Genomic DNA, 20,445 nt, shown 5'->3' on the forward strand with positions numbered 1-20,445 from the left:
CCAGGTGCTATTGTAAATATTTCACCCATGCATCATTCATGTATTCTCACTTGTCACCTCACTTCTGCTTCAGTTTCCATCCATTCACCCATCCATTCAAGGAGAGCTTCCTGCACATCTGTCTGACCACTGTGCCCAGTTGTGACTGAGGAGCATGAAAGCCAAAGGATGCAAGAATTTCCAAAGGGGCGGCTTTGACATTCTCAAGAATCTCTCTCTTTCTAGCTCAGGAGAAATTAGTACATTCTTTCCATCCTGTAATGCATAATTGAGGGATTATTTCAACTATATTTAGAGGATCCCCACAGGCTTATCTTAGGCAAGACTGTGCAATAACCCTGTTTTGACATCTCTTCATCATTCCTTTCAGAGTTCCTTATCTTACTGTGCCATCCACCACTCACTAATCTCGTGTGTGCCTGCTCAGCCACTAAGTTATGTCTGACTCTGCGACCTCATGGACTGTAGCCTGCTAGGCTCCTCTTTCCATGGGATTTTCCAGGCAAGAATACTGGAGTGGATTGTCACTTCTTCCTCCAGGGGATGTCCCAACCCAAGGATTGAACCTGCATCTCCTGCATTGGCAGGTGGATTCTTTAAACATGGAGCAACCTCGGTCTCATTTCATAGCTTCGTATGGGATGGACCCTTGGAGGCAGTGCTCTGTTTTCCTCCTGAGGCATTTGACAGTCCTCTGGAAAATTGCCACCCCTCCCTGCCCTGGGATGTAGGGAAGAAATGACTTGGGCCATATTTATTTTTCTTTCCTCAAATCATATTCTGATATTTGTCAATTTCCTCTTTCTCTGTGAATGTGGGGGTTTCTCATACATTACATTTATTCATTCCTCTCCCTTTTCTTGCATATCCTTTGAAGCACAGACTTCTGAGTATGGTCAGAGGTGGATGTGCCACAAAGCCAAGAAGCTCAAATTCTAGGGCTCCCTACTTGTGCAGGCTTCTTACAAAACCCTATGCCTACTTTCAATTTTTCTATTTTTAAAAAAGAAGGGCCCACACGTTGTGTCAACTTCTGGTTCACAAGTTCTGAATCCACTCCTGAGTATGGCTCACCTGAAGGCCTGTGGCACTTGTCAATTACAGAATTAATATCTAAGTGATTTGCTTCCTAGGGCTAGTAGCATGACGAGTCACCTTTCAAAGCCGACCTAGCCCCTGAAGTGATCAGTTACATTAGTCCTATTCTTTGCCTGCCTTTAGTTCCTCTCTCAACCCCCTAATTAATTTGTTCTCAACCTCCTTGGAATGTCTTTTCTCTCAACGCCAGGTTCTTAGCTTTCTCCTTTGACTGCTCTTATTTGAATTTTCCTTATTAGTTAAACTCTACCAGCACATAAAACCTCTTTGGATTCAATGGAAATTGTCTCTACTCTTTTGTTAACAGAGTAAGTCGGTTGTTGAGTTCAGCTAGTTGGGAAAAGAATTTCAAGTGCTTTCGGCTCCGTGAATGTACCAAGACTCATTCACTGGGGTTGTTCTTTTCCAGGATTAAGAAAAACAGCAAGTCATACCTAAGAACAGTTCCAAGTAACCTCATTCTCATGGTGTTGGGGAACAATGATGGGCTTTGAGGAGTAGTTTTGAGAACTGCTAATGAAAGCACTCACTCCAAGCAGAAGTCCCTTCAGAATTCAGTTCATGGTCGCAGTGGCTTGTCACGTGGCCAACATGCTGAATCAGAGAACAACTGCCCACCCCGTGGTGCTCCGTTACTCCTTATCTGCCTTCTGTGAAAGCCGCAGATACAATAAACCCTAGTGGATTTCGTGGCTGGGGTTTGGGGAGTTCTTTGAAAATAGGGTGAAAACCCTAGGCTTATTTATGCTGTCAGAGGGGATGTTCCAGAAAATTCTTTCAAGCAAGGAGAAGACACAGCTGGTCTACAGCTGTGCATTCTGCTTTTCCCACATTGGGAAGAGATTTTGTTCTTCTGAACATCCACACATCTTAGATTCATTCCACACCCACTCTCCAGTGTTCTTCGTCCTGAGCTGCCCCAGGGCCTGTGTGAACTGCATCAGCAGGTTTTCTTGCATGATGGTTTCTGTTGGGTTCAGCCAATGGGGTGCATTGTCAGGAGAGATTGGAGGGAAGGAGGAGAGTAAATCAGGGAATATATATTCTCAGCATCCTCTTGGTGACTATGTCCCTCACCTGAAGATCAGTGTCCCTCTCCACACAGCATTTTCTGAGTTCAAAAAGTCTTCCTCTCCCTGCTTCATACAAGTTTAGCTCTTACTAGTCTATTCCTACAACCCCTGTGACTTCGCTCTGCTCTGCTCACTCCTTTGTAAATCACCCCTTAATTTCACTCTTCTCAAATTCCCTGGACCTGCTGAAAAATCTCATGGGCAGAGGAACCTGAAGGGCTACAGTCCACGGGGTCGCAGAGAGTCAGACACGACTGAAACACACTCAAGTCCACAAATTCAGTTGTCCTTCCTGGATCCATCATTTCCTTGCTGGGACTTTAAACCACACAGTCTTTGATTCAAATTTAGGATTCGTGGGTTTAAATATAATTCAGATCCACTGCCAACAAAACTTCCTCCTGCTCCCCTGTCCTGCCCTGTTTCAAGTCTTCCTATAGTAGCTATAAGGACACACTCAGAATCCTGGAGTTGGTATACAGATTATTAGGATGAAGACATTTGAAATTCAATAGAAGCAAAAAGAAACCTTCTCAGAGCTTCCCTTGCTTAACTACAAACAGAAAATTTGAGAAGTGAGAACTGTCATATAAATTCCCTCTTCAGTGTGGCTTCTACTCCCAGAAGAGAGACCGAGTGAATCTACCATAAGATCTACTCCCCTTCAAGGGAGTTCTATGACTTTGAGGGAGACCAAAAAACCACTTGTATCTTTATAGACAAGTATCACAAACTCTTATCTCATTTGTTCTAAAAACTATTTGTCTTTCCTAAAGAAACCTTTTTGCTTTTCCAATGGAAGCTGTTTCTCTCCCTTTTCTTTCTCCCACTGTGTTAGGTAGGCAAGCCTTTAACAGCTTAAGGAAAAAGCAGAGACATTACTTTACCAACAAAGGTCTGTCAAAGCTATGGTTTTTCTAGTAGTCATGTATGGATGTGAGAGTTGGACTATAAAGAAGGCTGAATGCCCAAGAATTGATGCTTTTGAACTGTGGTGCTGGAGAAGACTCTTGGGAGTCCCTTGGACTGCAAGGAGATCCAGCCAGTCCATCCTAAAGGTGATCAGTCCTGAGTGTTCATTGGAAGGACTGATGCTGAAACTGAAACTCCAATACTTTGGCCACCTGATGCAAAGAACTGACTCATTGGAAAAGACCCTGATGCTGGGAAAGATTGAAGGCAGGAGGAGAAGGGGACGACAGAGGATGAGATGGTTGGATGTCATCACTGACTCAATGGACATGAGTCTGAGTAAATTCTGGGAGTTGGTGATGGACAGGGAAGGCTGGTGTGCTGCAGTCCATGGGGTTGCAAACAGTTGTACTCGACTGAGTGACTGAACTGAACTGAACTGAACCTTTGTTGGCTTTTCTATATGTGGGAATAACCCTTTTCTCCTATTAATCTGTATTTGGTCAGTTTAATTTGCAGACCGCAATTACTTAACATAAGAGGGTGAGGAAAAATTTTTTCTCCCTTACATATCTTAGCAAGTGCACATATTTCTTTTTAAATGGAACATATCAGTCCTTATCTTTGGAGACAATAAAAAAATTACAAGATATTACATGTGATTAGCACTCAGTTAAAATGATTTCACACAGGATTTGAAGGTGTTATAGAATAGAAGAATTTTAGAAAGAAATATGGGCAATTAGCTCTGGGAGTGTTTTGAGTTGGAACGTGGCATTTTTCACTTTACTCTTCCATTTCCCTTTTCATGCAGTCTCTAGAATGTCCTGACACCAGGATTAATCTGGAGACTTGGGAAGTAAATGAGTCTCTTTGTTCTTTTCCTTTCCCACACCAAAGGAAACACAACTCATTAGCTTAGGCTGACTGAACATTTCTAAAAAACACTGGTTTTAGATGATTAGTCCCAGAATGGGTAGAAATTTGCCCAATCAAGAGTAATCTACTTAGCCAAATTAAAACAAAATTGTATCTTGGATGAAAAATACTGCACAAGGGAATCTGTTGTTAATTGTTTTTGGACAATGGCTATTTTGGGTTTCATGGCACTGATATGTACACACCGCATTCAATAACTGGCTATGGATCTCTAGAGATATTAACCCCTCTAACAAGATGCTGGGAAGCGTGAGGTGAGTTGGCCACCTCCAGCCATGACCACAACGTCAGACCTTACTGTGGCCACCATCTAAACACAGGATTTGGGAAAGATAAAACAACAAAAATCAAATTTAGAGGCAGCATGGGCTGGAATTTTGTGTGTCACCTTTTGAGAAAGAAAAGAATTTAATCATATCCAGATCTCAGGCCGTGGTAATCTCCAACTTTTTACCCAGGTTATTTTTCAAATTATAAGAAAACATTTATTTTTGAAATCAATCACTTTGCATTGTTTTCCTATCACAGGAAGACATCAATCATCTGTTTTTATAGGTGAGATGATGCTGGTACTTTCTACCTCTCTGTCCCCCTGTACTTATCTAAAAAGATACTGATGCAAGACCACTGGGAATGCCAAGGTCTATGCCAAAAGCTCTAAGCTCTTGGTTTAAAACAAAAGCTTCCCGTAGTTTTCTCTGCCTATATTTTAGAAATCATTGAAATGTTGTCCTAGAAAGAGCTCAATCTATATCCCCTTAAAAGCCTGCTGTTATGTGTGCTGGAACCAGGAAGCAGGGAAGAAAAAGAGAAGGAAAGAAGACACTCGGGGTTCGGCATCTGTATTTTGTCCCTTGTGAATTCCAACAGAATGCTTTGTCGATTTAGAGTTAGCTCAAAGTTGTTTGGTCCCCAATAAAAGGCTGCAAAGTCTACTGAACAAATGGTTTGAGAGTTAAAAATGATTCCACTGTGGTAAGGCAGCATGAGGGACTTTCCTGGTCAAGTATCCACCTGCCAATGCGGGAGACATAGGTTTGATCCCAGGGTCAGGAAAATCCCCTGGAGAAGGAAATGGCAACCCACTCCAGTATTCTTATCTGGGAAACCCCACGGACAGAGCATCCTGGAGGGTTATAGTCCATGGCGTCACAAAGAGTCGGACACAACTTAGTGAATAAACAGCAACAGCAATAGAGGCAGTATGAAGACTTGACCAATCATGACGCCTTGAAACCAGCTACAGGTTTTCTTTGATCCATGATCAAGATCAGTTCTGACTTCTGTAGATTTTAGGTCATCTTCCCTCTGTGTCTCTATCATTTTATATAAATAATTAGGTAACTCAATTTGAATCAAGTAAAAATACATTACTTTGGGGGCTATTGAGGGTCACTCTGGATATTGGATTCTTATCCTTGTTTATTTACTTTTATTAGCTCTTTGGTCATAGCAGTGTTATGAAACTATGGTAAACTTTGTGCTGTGCTTGGTCTTTCAATTGTGTCTGATTCTTTGTGATCCCATGGATGGTAGCCCGCCAGGTTCCTCTGTCCTTGGAGATTCTCCAGGCAAGAATAATGGAATGTGTTGCATGCCCTGCTCCAGGGGATCTTCCCAACCCAGGGATTAAACCCAGGCCTCTCACAGATGGTTTATTTACTGTCTGAGTCACCAGGGAAGTCCAAGAATACTGGAGTGGGTAGCCTATCCCTTTTCTAGGGAAGCTTCCCTACCCAGGAATCGAACCTGCAGGTGGATTCTTTACCAGCTGAGCTACCCAGGAAGCCCATGGTAAACTTTACCCTATTATATAACAGAACAGAACAAAACAAAAGCATTTATGTGTTCTTGTTCTGCTCATATGCAATTAAAAACTTATGAGTTGAGCTTCCCTGGTGGCTCAGTGGTAAAGAATCCACCTGCCAGAGCAGGATACATGAATTCAATCCTTGGTCTGGGAAGACCCCTCATCCCTTGAAGCAACTAAGCCCATGAGCTACAACTATTGAGCCTGTGCTCTAGAGCCCGGGAGCCGCAACTACTGAAGCCCACACACCCTAGAGCCTGTGCCCTGCAACAAGAGAACCCACCGCAATGGGAAGCCCACACACTGCAACAAAGACCTGTCAGAGCCAAAGTAAATAAATAAATAAGTGACCCCTTGAAAAAACTTCCTGATGTTCAAGCTGGTTTTAGAAAAGGCAGAGGAACCTGAGATCAAATTGCCAACATCCGCTGGATCATGGAAAAAGCAAGAGAGTTCCAGAAAAACATCTATTTCTGCTTTCTTGACTATGCAAAAGCGTTTGACTGTGTGCATCACAATAAACTGTGGAAAATTTGAAAGAGATGGGAATATCAGATCACCTGACCTGCCTCTTGAGAAATCTGTATGCAGGTCAGGAAGCAACAGTTAGAACTGGACATGGAACAACAGACTGGTTCCAAATAGGAAAAGGAGTATGTCAAGGCTGTATGTTGTCACCCTGCTTATTTAACTTATATGCAGAGTACATCATGAGAAACGCTGGACTGGAAGAAACACAAGCTGGAATCAAGATTGCCAGGAGAAATATCAATAAGCTCAGATATGCAGATGACACCACCCTTATGGCAGAAAGTGAAGACGAACTAAAAAGCCTCTTGATGAAAGTGAAAGAGGAGAGTGAAAAAGTTGGCTTAAAGCTCAACATTCAGAAAATGAAGATCATGGCATCTGGTCCCATCACTTCATGGGAAATAGGGATGGGGAAACAGTGTCAGACTTTATATTTTTGGGCTCCAAAATCACTGCAGATGGTGACTGCAGCCATGAAATTAAAAGACGCTTACTCCTTGGAAGGAAAGTTATGACCAACCTAGATAGCATATTCAAAAGCAGAGACATTGCTTTGCCAACAAGGTCCATCTAGTCAAGGTTATGGTTTTTCCTGTGGTCATGTATGGATGTGAGAGTTGGACTGTGAAGAAGGCTGAGCACCGAAGAATTGATGCTTTTGAACTGTGGTATTGGAGAAGACTCTTGAGAGTTCCTTGGACTGCAAGGAGATCCAACCAGTCGATTCTGAAGGAGATCAGCCCTGGGATTTCTTTGGAAGGAATGATGCTAAAGCTGAAACTCCAGTACTTTGACCACCTCATGCGAAGAGTTGACTCATTGGAAAAGACTCTGATGCTGGGAGGGATTGGGGGCAGGAGGAGAAGGGTCGACAGAGGATGAGATGGCTGGATGGCATCACTGACTCGATGGACGTGAGTCTGAGTGAACTCTGGGAGTTGGTGATAGACAGGGAGGCCTGGTGTGCTGCGATTCATGGGGTTGCAAAGAGTTGGACATGACTTAGTGACTGAACTGAACTGAACTGAACTGAAAAAAAAACTTGCAAGTTGATTGGATGCTCCTTCTAAAAATATTGCCCATTTTGGGGGCTAGGCTGCAAATCTGGGTCTTACACTTATTCGGTGGACTAGAGTGATTATGTGGTAGCAATAATGATGTGATTGGAATGTGGTTGGTAGTTTCATTGTTTCAACAATTACAGACTTTTGCCAGGTATTTGTAAAATATGTATTTCCATAAATGACTATCTTGAGAAATGTCTTATTTATCTCAATTAAGTTTTAGGATTTTGGGGTGACCCTTCTTCAAGCAGCATGGCGGTTTCTCATTATCCTCAAGGGAATGATTTGGCTGAAAGGGTGGCACTGGGCATTAAAGATGTTAGGAAAAGGACTTCTCTAGTGATCCATCCATTGGTTAAGACTCTGAACTCCCAATGCGGGGAGTCCGGGTTCTATCTCTCGTCAGGGAACTAGATCCCAAATGCGGCAACTAAGACCTAGAGCAGCCAAATAAAGAAATGAAAATAAATAAATGTTAAAAAAAGATGTCAGGAAAACATTATAGAAAGATATTGACTATAAACTCACCATTTTTTTTTCTTGTTTGACATGACATTCCACATTCAAAAAGAGAAGTCGTTTTGCAGAATCAAGAATGTGCACGTGGAGGATTTGCTTTGCTCAAGTAATGGATCCTTGAGACAGGAGTTTAGAAACTCCTGGGATCAAATAAGAACATAGTTTTCCTTCTTATGGGAATGGGAGTAGTAATAGAATGACCATTGTTCTTAAACAAGGCAGGTCAAGGTCACTGCAACCTTTCTGCATAGTTGCTTAAGAGAAAAGACTGGACATAGACACATCCTCAAGTCTGAAACAGCTTTGTTGAGTTTCCTTTTGTATCTAAAGGATTAGCTTTCACGGTGGGAGAGGTTGTAATTGGATTTCACCATGAAAGGAGATTGTAATTAGATTTCTCAGCAGGTCTATGAGTTCTGTCACTGGAAAAAACAGCAAAGGGTCTGAATAATCTTCCCTCTAGCTAGAAGGGTAGTCCAGCCAAGCCTGCAGAGACTGGTCTGAAAGGAACGGGTAGAATGGGCCATGTGAGTGTCAGCCACCCTTGACCTCTGACAGAGTAATCTCAGCTCTGGTCTCCAAGACTAAGTGTGCGGTCCTTCAGGTTGAGGGTAGAAAGCAGTGCAAGTGATAGCTAAATATTGCTTGGCATTTGGTAGGAAACATAGGACGTTCCTCCGAGTGAAGCCCTCTGACTCTTGGTCTCTCTGTCTCTGGGTTTCCTAAAATTTCTACTTCTTAGAGAAGGCAAGGGCACCTAAAGTTTGGCATATTCTAGAATTTGGCATTCTCCATCTAGATTTAGACAGAATTTACACAAACAGCCAGAAAACATTTTGGGCTCTGTGGTTCATTTTGAGTTCTTATTTGTATTGGTTCCATTTCAGTTTCCATAATATTTTCTAGAAATTTAAATTGGAATAGGATTGGGTCAGAGTAGGTATTGTATTTGATTTATTTTCAGTTCCTATAGATTTTTTTTTAAAAAAGAACATGAGTTTAAATTTACATTTTAAATGTCACATTTTATTTTTAAAGTCCTGCTTGTTGCCTTGCCATATAAATCTACTAACTCCAACCATCTATCTCCATGGGGTACTCCAAATCTTTCTGTATCTCTTCTCTCTTCTTATCTCCCTGCTCTTTCTTTTTCTCCTAAGTGTTGACAAGCTGTCTGACCACTGAACTGGAATGAAAACATGGCCTTCCGTGCCTTTAAAGTTAGGAACGGGCTTGGAGTCTACTCTTTTCCATCTCTTGTGTTGGCTATGCCGACTCCTTGGAAATCTTAGTTCTGTTATCCTTTCGAGATTTTGTAATTGAATTCTCATGTTGACTCGAGATCCTCAGGCAGCCAGTATATACTCTACCATTGTTGGTTCCTTCATTGGCCGCCTCCGCCAAACTTATAAGTCCTACTCCTTCTCTTTGAGACCTAGGAAACTTCCTTTACCATTTTCGGTTTTCAAGGCAGATGATGACTACTTGATCTGATCATCTTGCCTCATCGGAAGTAAGAAGAACTGAACACGACATAACATATGCCCTAGAAAAAGGAGAGGTTTGCACTGAGCGTTTGCCCTGTTACTTTACTTTTCTTCTTACTGTTAGAATCTTGTTTCCCGGCATATGTATGTCCACACTTCCAAATAAGGCCAGGTATCTTTGGTGAAGTTTGTTTATATCGGGAAGACTGTAGGCTGCTATTTTTAGTAATTATTACAGCTATGGAAAAATTTCCCTTCAAGGAAATGGAGTGAACAAAATGATTATTATAGATATTTCATAATCAGACTCAAACAGAACATTCTCCTCCATCCTGCCTTTACACATAGCCAAGTTATCAGAGAGCAAATCCCTTAGTCACATTTTGGCTAAGGTATACATGTTGTTACCTGATCCAGAGTTAATTCTGTTGCTTCAGGGCTTTTAAAGTATTAGTGAATCTCTTGGGAGAGCTCTGTATCTGGGTGTTACAGTAATCTGAAGGATTAAGAAAGATGGCTTTCTATTTCGAGATCTCTGCTGAATCATCATTTGATATCAAAGTGTTTCAGACCTTCCAGTGTATGATACACTCAGACTCACAGATGCAGACATTTCTAAGGCTCTGACCTTCACCTGCCTGTCATCTTGACTAATTGAACCTACATCACTTTGCCGACAAAGGTCCATATATTTAAATCTATGGTTTTTCCAGTAGTCATATACAGATGTAAGAATTGGACCTTAAAGAAAGCTGAGCACTGAAGAATTGATGCTTTCAAAATGTAGTGCTGGAGAAGACTCTTGAGAATCCCTTGGACTGCAAGGAGATCAAACCAGTCAATCCTAAAGGTAATCAACCCTGAATATTCATTGGAAGGACTGGTGCTGAAGCTGAAGCTCCAATATTTTGGCCACCTGATGCGAAGAGTAGACTCTTTGGAAAAGACCCTGATGCTGGGAAAGATTGAGGACAGGAGGAGAAAAGGGCGACAGAGGATGAGATGATTGGATATCATCGACTCATCAACTCAGAGAACGTGAGTTTGAGCAAGCTCTGGGAGACGGTGAAGGACAGGGAAGCATGGCATTGTGCAGTCCATGGGTCACAAAGAGTTGGACATGACCGAGCAACTGAACAAAAACAACACCTATGGGATTCTAGGCAGGGACAGATTCATACCCATTGGATCTTCAATCCTAACCAGAATTGAATATTAATCATGACTCAAGCAGAGGATAAATACTTTAAGTGCTTAGGGAAAGGGTGTTATGGGGACCTGCTTAGGCTTCATGTCTCCCACTGCCTTGCCCCTTCCCCACAGAGGAGCTGGCCTTCTCTCTGTTCCTCAAATATCCCATGATCCCTCCTGCTACAGGGTCTTTGCACGAAGTATTGACACACTCAGAATTCTCTTGCCAGCACCACTTGCCCCAACCACCACTGCCCAGCACACACAGTTCTCATAGAGTTAATCTTTGTTTAGCCTTTGGATCAAGGGAAGCCATCACTGACCTTGAGTGGAGGTCAGGTTCCTTATATACTTTCTTAGAACAAAGGTGCTTTGCCTTCTTAACACTTAGTAATCAGCATATAATTATACACAATTCATGCTCCATATAATACAAACTCCCCCTGCCCCAAATCAAGCCACAGAAAAGAGGGATTTGCAGAAAAGAGGGATTCTAGTACTTCTGATGTCTCCTACATGAAAGGTCATGATCTCAGTTATTTCATTTTCAACAACAAAGCACCATTTCAGGCAAACAGCCTGAAACGATCTCAAGCAAGGCTTATTTTTGATCTTAAGAAGGTCACCTGGGCAAGAAAAAAGGAGATGAAGATATTTAAGGCAGATTTGGTAATTATTCCTGAGGCATGACTTCATTTTTGCAAATGTTGGAATCACACAGTTTTAGAAAACCACACTTTATAGACTCAGGTGGTTTTAAATAAGCCCTTTAAAGAGCACTGGAAAAAAGTTATATAGAAGGTCATTAAATGTAGAGATCATAACCAGAGGATGAGAATTTATGCCTGGGGCTCAAATCTGCAGACTCAGCAGATTTCTGAGAAGTGACGTGCAGAAGATGGCTGATGCACGTTTCTCTTTAGATAATTACAGAGTCGATCCAGTGAACACAACGATGCTAAAGATGCACAGAGAGAGTTTTAACAATGTCGTTTCATGAAATAGGAGAATGGAAAAAATTATTTTTAGAAGCATAAAATATTTAAAATGATATGAGATTTAAAATAACGTATTTGTAACAATAGAGTAAGTGTCCTAGGTATACATTACAATATATTATCCATCTGTGCACTTAGGCTGGCCAAAGACTTTGGCTGAGGATCTTCTCATTAGAAAAATGAAGGTGACTTTTTGTTTGAGGTCACTTTAGTTCGGAGAAGGCAATGGCACCCCACTCCAGCACTCTTGCCTGGAGAGTCCCATGGACGGAGGAGCCTGGTGGGCTGCAGTCCATGGGGTCGCACAGAGTCGGACACGACTGAGCGACTTCACTTTCTCTTTTCACTTTCATGCATTGGAGAAGGAAATGGCAACCCACTCCAGTGTTCTTGCCTGGAGAATCCCAGGGACGGGGGAGCCTGGTGGGCTGGCGTCTGTGGGGTTGCGCAGAGTTGGACACGACTGAAGTGACTTAGCAGCACTTTATGTTTGGGCAAAGATACTTTTTTTAAAAAAATTATCAAAATCTAGTTGATTTACAATTTTGTGTTAAGTTCTGCTGTACAGCAAAGTGATTCAATTATACACACACACACATATATATGTTCCTAACAAAAATATATATTTTTCCACTTTTTATTACTGCAATGATTTGATTAATACCTGTCTCCCTAACTACAGAGTAAGTGCTACAAGAACATAATCTTTCTCTGTTTGCACCTGTAGTATTCCAGGCATTTCACACAGAATTGTTGTTCATTCGCTCAGCTGTGTCCAACTCTTTGTGACCCCGTGGACTGCAGTATACCAGGCTTCCCTGTCCTTCACTATCTCCTGGAGTTTGCTCAAACTCACGCTCATTGATTTGGTGATGCCATCATATTAGTCATTTGAGACATAAGATAAAAATATTATTTGTTTCATGACCTGAAGAAATAAGTAATATTTCAACACTGAGGAAACTAAAATGGATTTTTTTTTTTTTTGGCTGCACCATGTGGCAACAGAATCTTAGTTCCCTGACCAGGGATCAAACCAGTGCCCTCTATGGTGGAAGCACAGAGTTTAACCACTGATCTGCCAGAAACTAAAAAAAAAAAAAAGCATGTTAATGAAAGATAAGGTGCTTTGATATCTTTTGCCCTAGCATTAATTAAGATGAGAAGACTTTTTTTTACTCTTTATAAAGGTAAAAATCCTCAATTATTCCCTTTTATTCTCTTAAGACACTCAAGGGTTCGTGTTTATACAGTGACAATTCTGAGGCCTGTTTTCATTACAGTTTACTTACTGGGAAATTCAAGGTTCAAAAAGGTCATTCTTATCAGGGTTGGACCTAATGAGAAGAGTATTAAAAGAGCTACGACTTCTTGAGCACTTCCATCCATTGTTTCAGTGAACCCTAGAACAATCTATGAGTTAGCTGTTATTCCCACTTAAGACACAGGGGAAACTGAGGCTTGGGGGGCTTCACAGCCAACCTTTACCACTGGTCAGAATCTTTAATAAGAGTCTTACACACAGTAGCTCATGCAATTCCCATGACAAATTTATGACCACTATTCTTTTATATATGGGAGGATGAGGTGAAGAGTGGAGACAATAAAAATCTAGAGAGTCTGAGTGCCAGGATTCCAGGAAACCTGCCCATGTATCCCCTTGATTGGTAAACACTTGCGTGAGCTCATGGGTGAAGCTGGGAGGCGGTAGTGGGAACTCGGAAAATGGCTCTGTTGTGGGATGTGCAGCCTGTGCTAGAAAGTGAGGTCCTTGCTTTTTTTTCCTCCTTGGCCTTCCTGGTGGTTGCTCCCTGCACTCCACAGTACAATGGTCACCATTTAGTGACTTTCTTGTTCATTGTCTTTACATCCATTCACTGACTTTTTAAAGGAAATGTTTGGCTACTGCCGCTGCTGTACATAAGTTGGTTGCATAATAGGAAGGAAAGAAGCCAGGACGGGAGGCTCCATTTCCAAAGAAGGCTTTTCAAAGCCGACTCAGAATGATTTCACAGAGAGGGTTGTGAAACTCGAGTCTCTCTATACGCTTTCATTGCTATGACGACAGGAGGCTCCTGCTGCATGTAGCCAGAAAAAGCAGCTGACATTTTGGTCCTAGGAACATAGGGGAGAGGTTTACAAAAACAAAAAACAAAACCCAAACCCTGGCGTGTGAATTTCAGTTAGAGAAAGAAAGAAAGAAAAAAAAAAACCAAACCCCTAAGAGCAAGTCAAAACCCCTATTCTTGCCTTTAGAAAAGATAAGAAAGGAGAAATGTTGGGGCCTTCTCTCCTGTCCAAGTAGCCAATAAAACAGATTTGAGCACAAAGCCCTATTTCGTCTCACCCCTCTTAACAGCAATCTGAAACAGAAAGCTCACTTTGGTTTCACTTGACTTGACCATTATGAAGCAACTAATTGATAAAGCAGTAATACTTTATGTTGAGCTTCTCCCCCCACTGCTCCCCGCCAACACACACACACACAAGGGAACTCACTAGGGTCAGATTTATTTATTTTTCCATTTCTTTGGATCAAAAGAAAATTCAAAGAATATTTCTTTCTTGACCCCCAATTTAATTGCAAGAAAAATTATTCCAAGTGTGTAATCAAACACTTCCTCACTAGATTGGGGTTGACCTGTATACAATATTGATACTTTGTATAAAACAGACAGTTGATGGGGACATACTACATAGCACAAGGAACTCTACTTAGCTGCACTGCGGTGACCTAAATAGAAGGAAAATCTAAAAGGAGGGGATATATGTATACATACGGTTGATTGCTTTTGCTATGCAGGAGAAGCTAACACAACATTGCAAAGCAACTATGTTTCAATACAAATGAATTAAAACAAAAACAAAAACTTCTTCACTGTGTGTCTAGTATTCTGCCAAGTGCTGCACCTGACATTAAAAAAACACCTTATTTAAATCCTACAACAACCCTAGTGGAGGCATTATTATCACTATTTGCTTAACAGATGGGTAAATTCAGTCCAGAAGGTGTGATGTGACCCCGCAAGCTCACATAGCCTGTAAGAGGCAGAAGTCAGGATTTAAACTCAGGTGTGTAAGACACTGAAACCCATGCTCTACCTACTTTTCTAGGCATAGACCTGGCATTGTCATTTTATTTTACAGTGTGTGTAACTACAAGGAAGAAATCCTGAGGGAAAACCTAGAATAAATTCCCTTTCTACAGAGTTCCATTCATATTAGTTATGATCGATAGATTGATTCAAATGTATCAGGCATAGCTAATTTCCTCTCAATTCTCACAACAGATTGCTAAGGCAGTAACTAATTTTAAGACCCCAATTTCCGCAAATGAGGGCACTGAGGATCAAAGAGTCATTTTCACAAAGTCACAGACCCTGGTAAAGCCCAGATGTAAACCAGATCTGTATGTTTAAAGAGCCCACGATCTTACTCATTTTGTTACACCATCTCCCTACAATCAGTCAAGACCATACCACACACTCTATTCCCCAGACTTCTGACCATCTTTTAATGCCCAAGATAAAAATCAGGCTAGCCTCAGGTGGTACCACCATTGCAAGCACAGCCCTTGGGAGAAGATGCTCTGTGGGCCTTGTGTGAACCAGTTCCTAGCCTAATTGGACATCCCTTGGGCATCCAGGCCTACAGGGGAAGTTCCTCTGAATGTTGGGGGCTTCCTTCTCCTTCACTGGAGGTTGTTCCAAAATCATATGTGGAGTTTGAAAAATAATCATTTATATTCTTGGGGGAAAAAGATTCCCAACACATTCTGGACCTTCTTAAATAAAATAGCAATGTTTTACATTACAGATCAACTGAATAAAAATAACAAGCAGTTGAGAGGAAATGAAATGAAAAATGTTTGAAACTGTCCAGACACATCATTATTCATTTCATTTCTGTCATCACTATTTATTATTTTTACTTAGTTGATAAGTGAAACTGTGCCTGAGTGCCTATTGGGGATTAAACACCAAAGGATCTGGAAAGGAAAGCCCAGGAATTGAATTGCTAAATGGCTGTACAAAAATTCCCTGAAAGAAAATAAACAAGATTCACTAATAACACGTATATATTGTTTTCCAAAATGTGGAAAGCAGCACTGGGTGGTCAGCAGATGGAACACACTGCTGTGCTTTGCTGGATCTTACTGGATGGACGGAAATACAAACTTAAATATTTCCTGAAAGGGGTGTCCTTTTTTTTTTTTTAAATAGTCATAGTGAATGATAGTCATAACCATCAGGGTTGAGCTGAATAAGCTGTGAACTGAAAAAGACTGATATCCACGAGAAAGGGGAGAATAAAAAAAAAAGGATTTCTGCTGAGTTGGACCAAGTGGACATTTCTATTCAGTGTACTTAGGCCCTGGGCCAGAGGGGAGCTCGGATATAATGCCAAGGTGACATATTTAACCTCTTTGCAGATTAATGGCAGTTCAAAAGGGATACACTCTCCGCAAGACCTCTTGGTTATAGATCAACAGTGTTGATCTGCAGTTGAAAGCACAGCTTTCTCCTCCAGGGTGACCTCTAATTCCCAGGAGGAATGAGGGAGCATGGCTTGCATTATTGTTTTATTTTAGAAGACAGAGTCAGAAATGAAGATACCTTACAATATAGGAGTTATGATAATTTTTTAGCTCTTTGATTCCCTTCCCCCTTTATCTCTTCCTAAATAAGACATTATTAGGAATTAGGAATTTTGTGTATGTGAGTATGCATCCTAAAAAAATAATGGAAGGAGACAAGAGACACTGAGTCAGAAAACTCTAAAAGGAAATCGGGAAAAAAATAGTCACAATAACTAAAGAAATGATCAAAGATGAATATAATACTATAGAAATTTTCTTATCTTTTGGAAAAGCAAAATGTTCCATTTCTACATTGCTATTAGGTAAAAGACTGGGACAGTGGTGATGATTGAATAACTTTAGATAATTTAAACAGGGAAAACACCCAAATTACTTTGATTTGAAAGTTCATTTTTAACAACCACTTTCCTTTTGATTTATTTAATACAGTTAGTCAAGTATTTCTGCAAAACACATTTCAGGATTTCAGACTTCACCAAGATCTGAATGCTAGTCTGGCCAACAATATTTTTCCATTTCTAAGCATCATTTATTAGTATTTGCTCTTTAACCATGGGGAAGAAAAGGAAACATGAATTCTAGTGTTAAAATTCCCTAGTAAGTAGTTTTTCTGTAAATCATGCAAAAGGATTTTTGTTTTCATTGTTGTTGTTAACAAGTGGCTTTGTATTAGGCAAAAATATTAGACCTCTCTGTCTGATCATGCAAACTAGGTTAACAAATACAATTAAGTCAATACAGTAAACTTCTTAAAATTTACCTTCAGGTAGGTGGCTGGACCCAGACCCTTGGCAGAAAATTGCAGCTGAATCCTGTCTTCGCACACAGCCTGGAAATAAGTTTGACAAATGCCCAATATTCTTTAAATCTCTGTCCTTGTTTAGCTCTGCTTCTTTGCCCAGAAACACATTCAGGTCTATTGGAGTTGAAATTCTGCTGCTCTGTCAACTCGTCAGGGTCTGAGGTGACGGACGAATTCGGAGGTTGGCACTGGGAGGTATTTCAGACTGTCATCGTTTTTTTTTGTTGCAGATTCCCGCAGTTCTCCGGCGGTCCAGCCTCTCCCGAGGAGGGCGAGGGTGGGCTGAGCGTCACAGGCAGTGCAGACCCGTGGGAAGGAGCTCACTCTGCCCAAGAGAATGGGGTTAACTGTCCTCCCCTCAAGCTGTTGTTCTCAAAGGCTCATAACTTGGCCAGAATATAAGCACTTGGCTCCTTATGCCTTTTTTTTTTCCCCCTTCTCTTTTTCAAACAACTCTGAAAGGTTTTACAAGCAGGATCTCTTTTTGGGGGTTTTTAAATTTTAAAAGAGACTGAAAAGAGACTCCATGCTGTGGTTTCTTCCTAAAGGAAATTGGAGGGGGGATGGGGGTTAAAGAAGGGGAAAGAATAATCGTAGCAGATGCATTTTCTATGTCCCCTGTGCAAAAACTGTTCTCACGAATGCGTCTGAATTTATTAACAGCAGGATATTGCAGGTACTTTAACCTTTTCAAAAGATGACCTTCAGAAATTTACATATATATGAAGCACTATTCCTTCATCGTATGTTGATCCAGAAATGTTGCAATTCATAAACCATTCTTTCCGCAACAGAACTCCCTACCATAACCCCCTGTATAATGATTGATCTGTAAGAGGGAGCTTTCCCATGAAATAGACTTAGCATTTTCCTTACTTCTATATGTGTCTCATCTCTTCCACTGCAACTTCTACATTTATTGAACATTTGTTATGTGTCAGACATTGGTTAACAGTTTTTTACGCACCCGTCTCAGTTGATCCTGCCCAGTCTACATGAAGTGACCATCACGTCCATTCGATGATAGTGTGGTTTGGTGGGAAAGTTTGCACGTTTGAGGTCACGCCGCGTGGGTTTGCACATTGGTTCCTAACTGTGTATGACCTGGGATGAGTCACATAACGTCTCTATGATTCAGAATCCTTATCTATAAGATGTGGATACAGATAAGGAGATGATAATAGTGTCCATCTCAGGCAGCTGTTCTGCATCCTAAGTAGGTAAATACCTCCTGCCACCCAGTAGACCCTCAAATGTTAGTGATTATGCTTTACATAAGGAGACGGGAGCTTGGTGAAGCTGAGTGACTTTTCCAGGGTCTCTAGCTCGTAGAATGTGGAGCAGGATTCTAACCCAGCTACCTTGCTGACTGACACTACACAATATCTAGGCTCTAACACTTCCTTCTCCGTAAGCTGCGAGGTCCCTGAGGGTGGAAACGTTCCTCTGTTTTCTCCATGTGCCTAGCGAAGTGCTTGGCATAATGTGAACGTTCCATTGACATTAGGTAGGTCAGAGTTTAAAGTAGCTTTAAATTTTACTACGTTTATGCCAAAATCAGTACAAAAGCCAAACAACATTATCAAAAAGAAAGAAAAACCCCACCTGTAATTGTAGGCAAATACGCCCTCAGACAATTGTCTTTAGTCACGTTGGCCCTATTTATTTTTCAGATCACTGCAAGAGAAAGGTAATAAGAATTATCTCAGTTTTGCAGTTGGGAAAATTTGGGAGCAGAGGAAACTGGGCAAGTTGCCTAGGAACTGCAAACAAGTCACGGTGCAGCTGGGAACTGTCTCAATGTCTCTGCAATCAGGATCGCTTGTTCCAAACTGCCTTGCGAGGCACAGGATGAAATGACGTGATGTCCTTTTGCCTCAGACAATGGGATGTTTTTCCTTAGCCAAGGTCCGGGGTGTGAGCAGTCTCCTCAGAGAAGGATCAAAGGGGTGGGCTGTGTTAAACTCTGGTTCTGCTTTGCCTCTGCACACATCTCTGGGTCTGAGAAGTGTGGGAGATATGGGCACCATTTCTTCAAAGGCTCCGAGGACCTCAGGTGTGGTGGGACTTTTCCAGGGGACGTGTGTGCGAGCTAAGTTACTTCAGTCGTGTCCAACTCTTGCGACCCCATGGACTGTAGCCCTCCAGGCTCCTTCCTCTGTCCATGGGATATCTCTCCAGGCAAGGATACCAGAGTGGGTGGCCATTCCCTCCTCCAGGGGATCTTTCCAACCCAGGGAAGGTACCATGTCTCTTAAGTCTCCTTCACTGGCAGGCAGGTTCTTTACCACTAGTGCCACCTGGGAAGCCCTACAGGGTACACAGGACAAGCGTTACTGAAGGACAAGCGTTACTGAAGATTTTACCTGGAAAGGCTAAAGGAGATTTTCTCTGGGACCTAAATGTTAACTTCTTGTAACAACATTCCTTGTTTGTTTGACATGGCTTCATGAGATTGGTTTCAGGTAATTACATCAATTCAATGAGAAGGTAGGGAAAGTTTCAGCTGGAGGGCTGTGGGGAAAAGATTTGACTGAGGAAAGTATTTTTTTTAATACTAAAATTGATATTTTATGTTTTTACAAAATGATCCTAATAAAATTTCTTACAGAAATCTGTTAACATAACAAATAACTTGGTTAGAGTAAACTGGATTTATCTCTCAAATGTAAATATGTACCTAAGGAATTTGTAGGTGGCAAAGCTTGAGAATTTTGACTCTCAGTTATACAGGATTTTGCTCTAGGTCTTATTAATCTAAATGATTAAAAAGACCCATTGTATTTCTTACAATTAGATAACAGAGAAAAGAGAGAGTGTGTGTATTTTTTTAAAAAGGACCTTGAATCCACAATATCTAAGTATGACTTTATTTTGGGAATGCTTATGGGCAGATATCCAAACTAATTGTTTCTAAAATTGTTGTTTCTAAAATAGTCTACAGCTCATGAAGTTGAGGACAATAAGCCTACTCCAATACCGCACTAACAGATGGAGCTGTGGAATGGATTTAGACACTTATCCAGTATCTCAATGTGATGGGAGAACTTTGATAAAAAGGAGCTTATTACATTCCTGCATATGAACTGACCCACATAAAATCAGCTTCTGTCAGAAGGATCCAACAAAAGTCAGGCCCTAGAAGTGTTTTTTCAAAGTTGGTGGTTTTTCAAGCTTTTATTGCTAGGACTCCCTTTTACCCTAGTGAAAGCTGTGGCCAAGCTCCTAAAGTCCATCCATGAACCTCCCCTCCCCCAAGGGATTCCATGAAGTTAAGAACCTTTGATTCAGGTTAAGGGCCAGGGAACACATTCATCAGTCCTCAAGCATCAGATAAGTCCTTTGTTATACACAGCACAAATCTCTGGGTGATAGTAGAGAAATGTCATAGTTTCTGCATCATAGGAACCTAAGAGACAAG

At 41.3% G+C, this 20,445-nt stretch overlaps 1 protein-coding gene across 1 annotated transcript in view; it reads right to left on the reverse strand.

The window, feature by feature from the left end:
• The window catches only part of SPARCL1 (SPARC like 1), a 53,002-nt gene extending 35,328 nt beyond the window's left edge, over positions 1-17,674 (reverse strand). The window contains exon 1 of the mRNA XM_027544986.1: positions 16,983-17,674. The gene's annotated coding sequence lies outside the window, so the exon portion shown is untranslated. The remainder of the gene's footprint in view (positions 1-16,982) is intronic.
• Positions 17,675-20,445: the final 2,771 nt, after the last annotated feature.

The sequence above is a fragment of the Bos indicus x Bos taurus genome, chromosome 6, assembly GCF_003369695.1.
Source record: "Bos indicus x Bos taurus breed Angus x Brahman F1 hybrid chromosome 6, Bos_hybrid_MaternalHap_v2.0, whole genome shotgun sequence".
NCBI classification, from domain to species: Eukaryota; Metazoa; Chordata; class Mammalia; order Artiodactyla; family Bovidae; genus Bos; species Bos indicus x Bos taurus.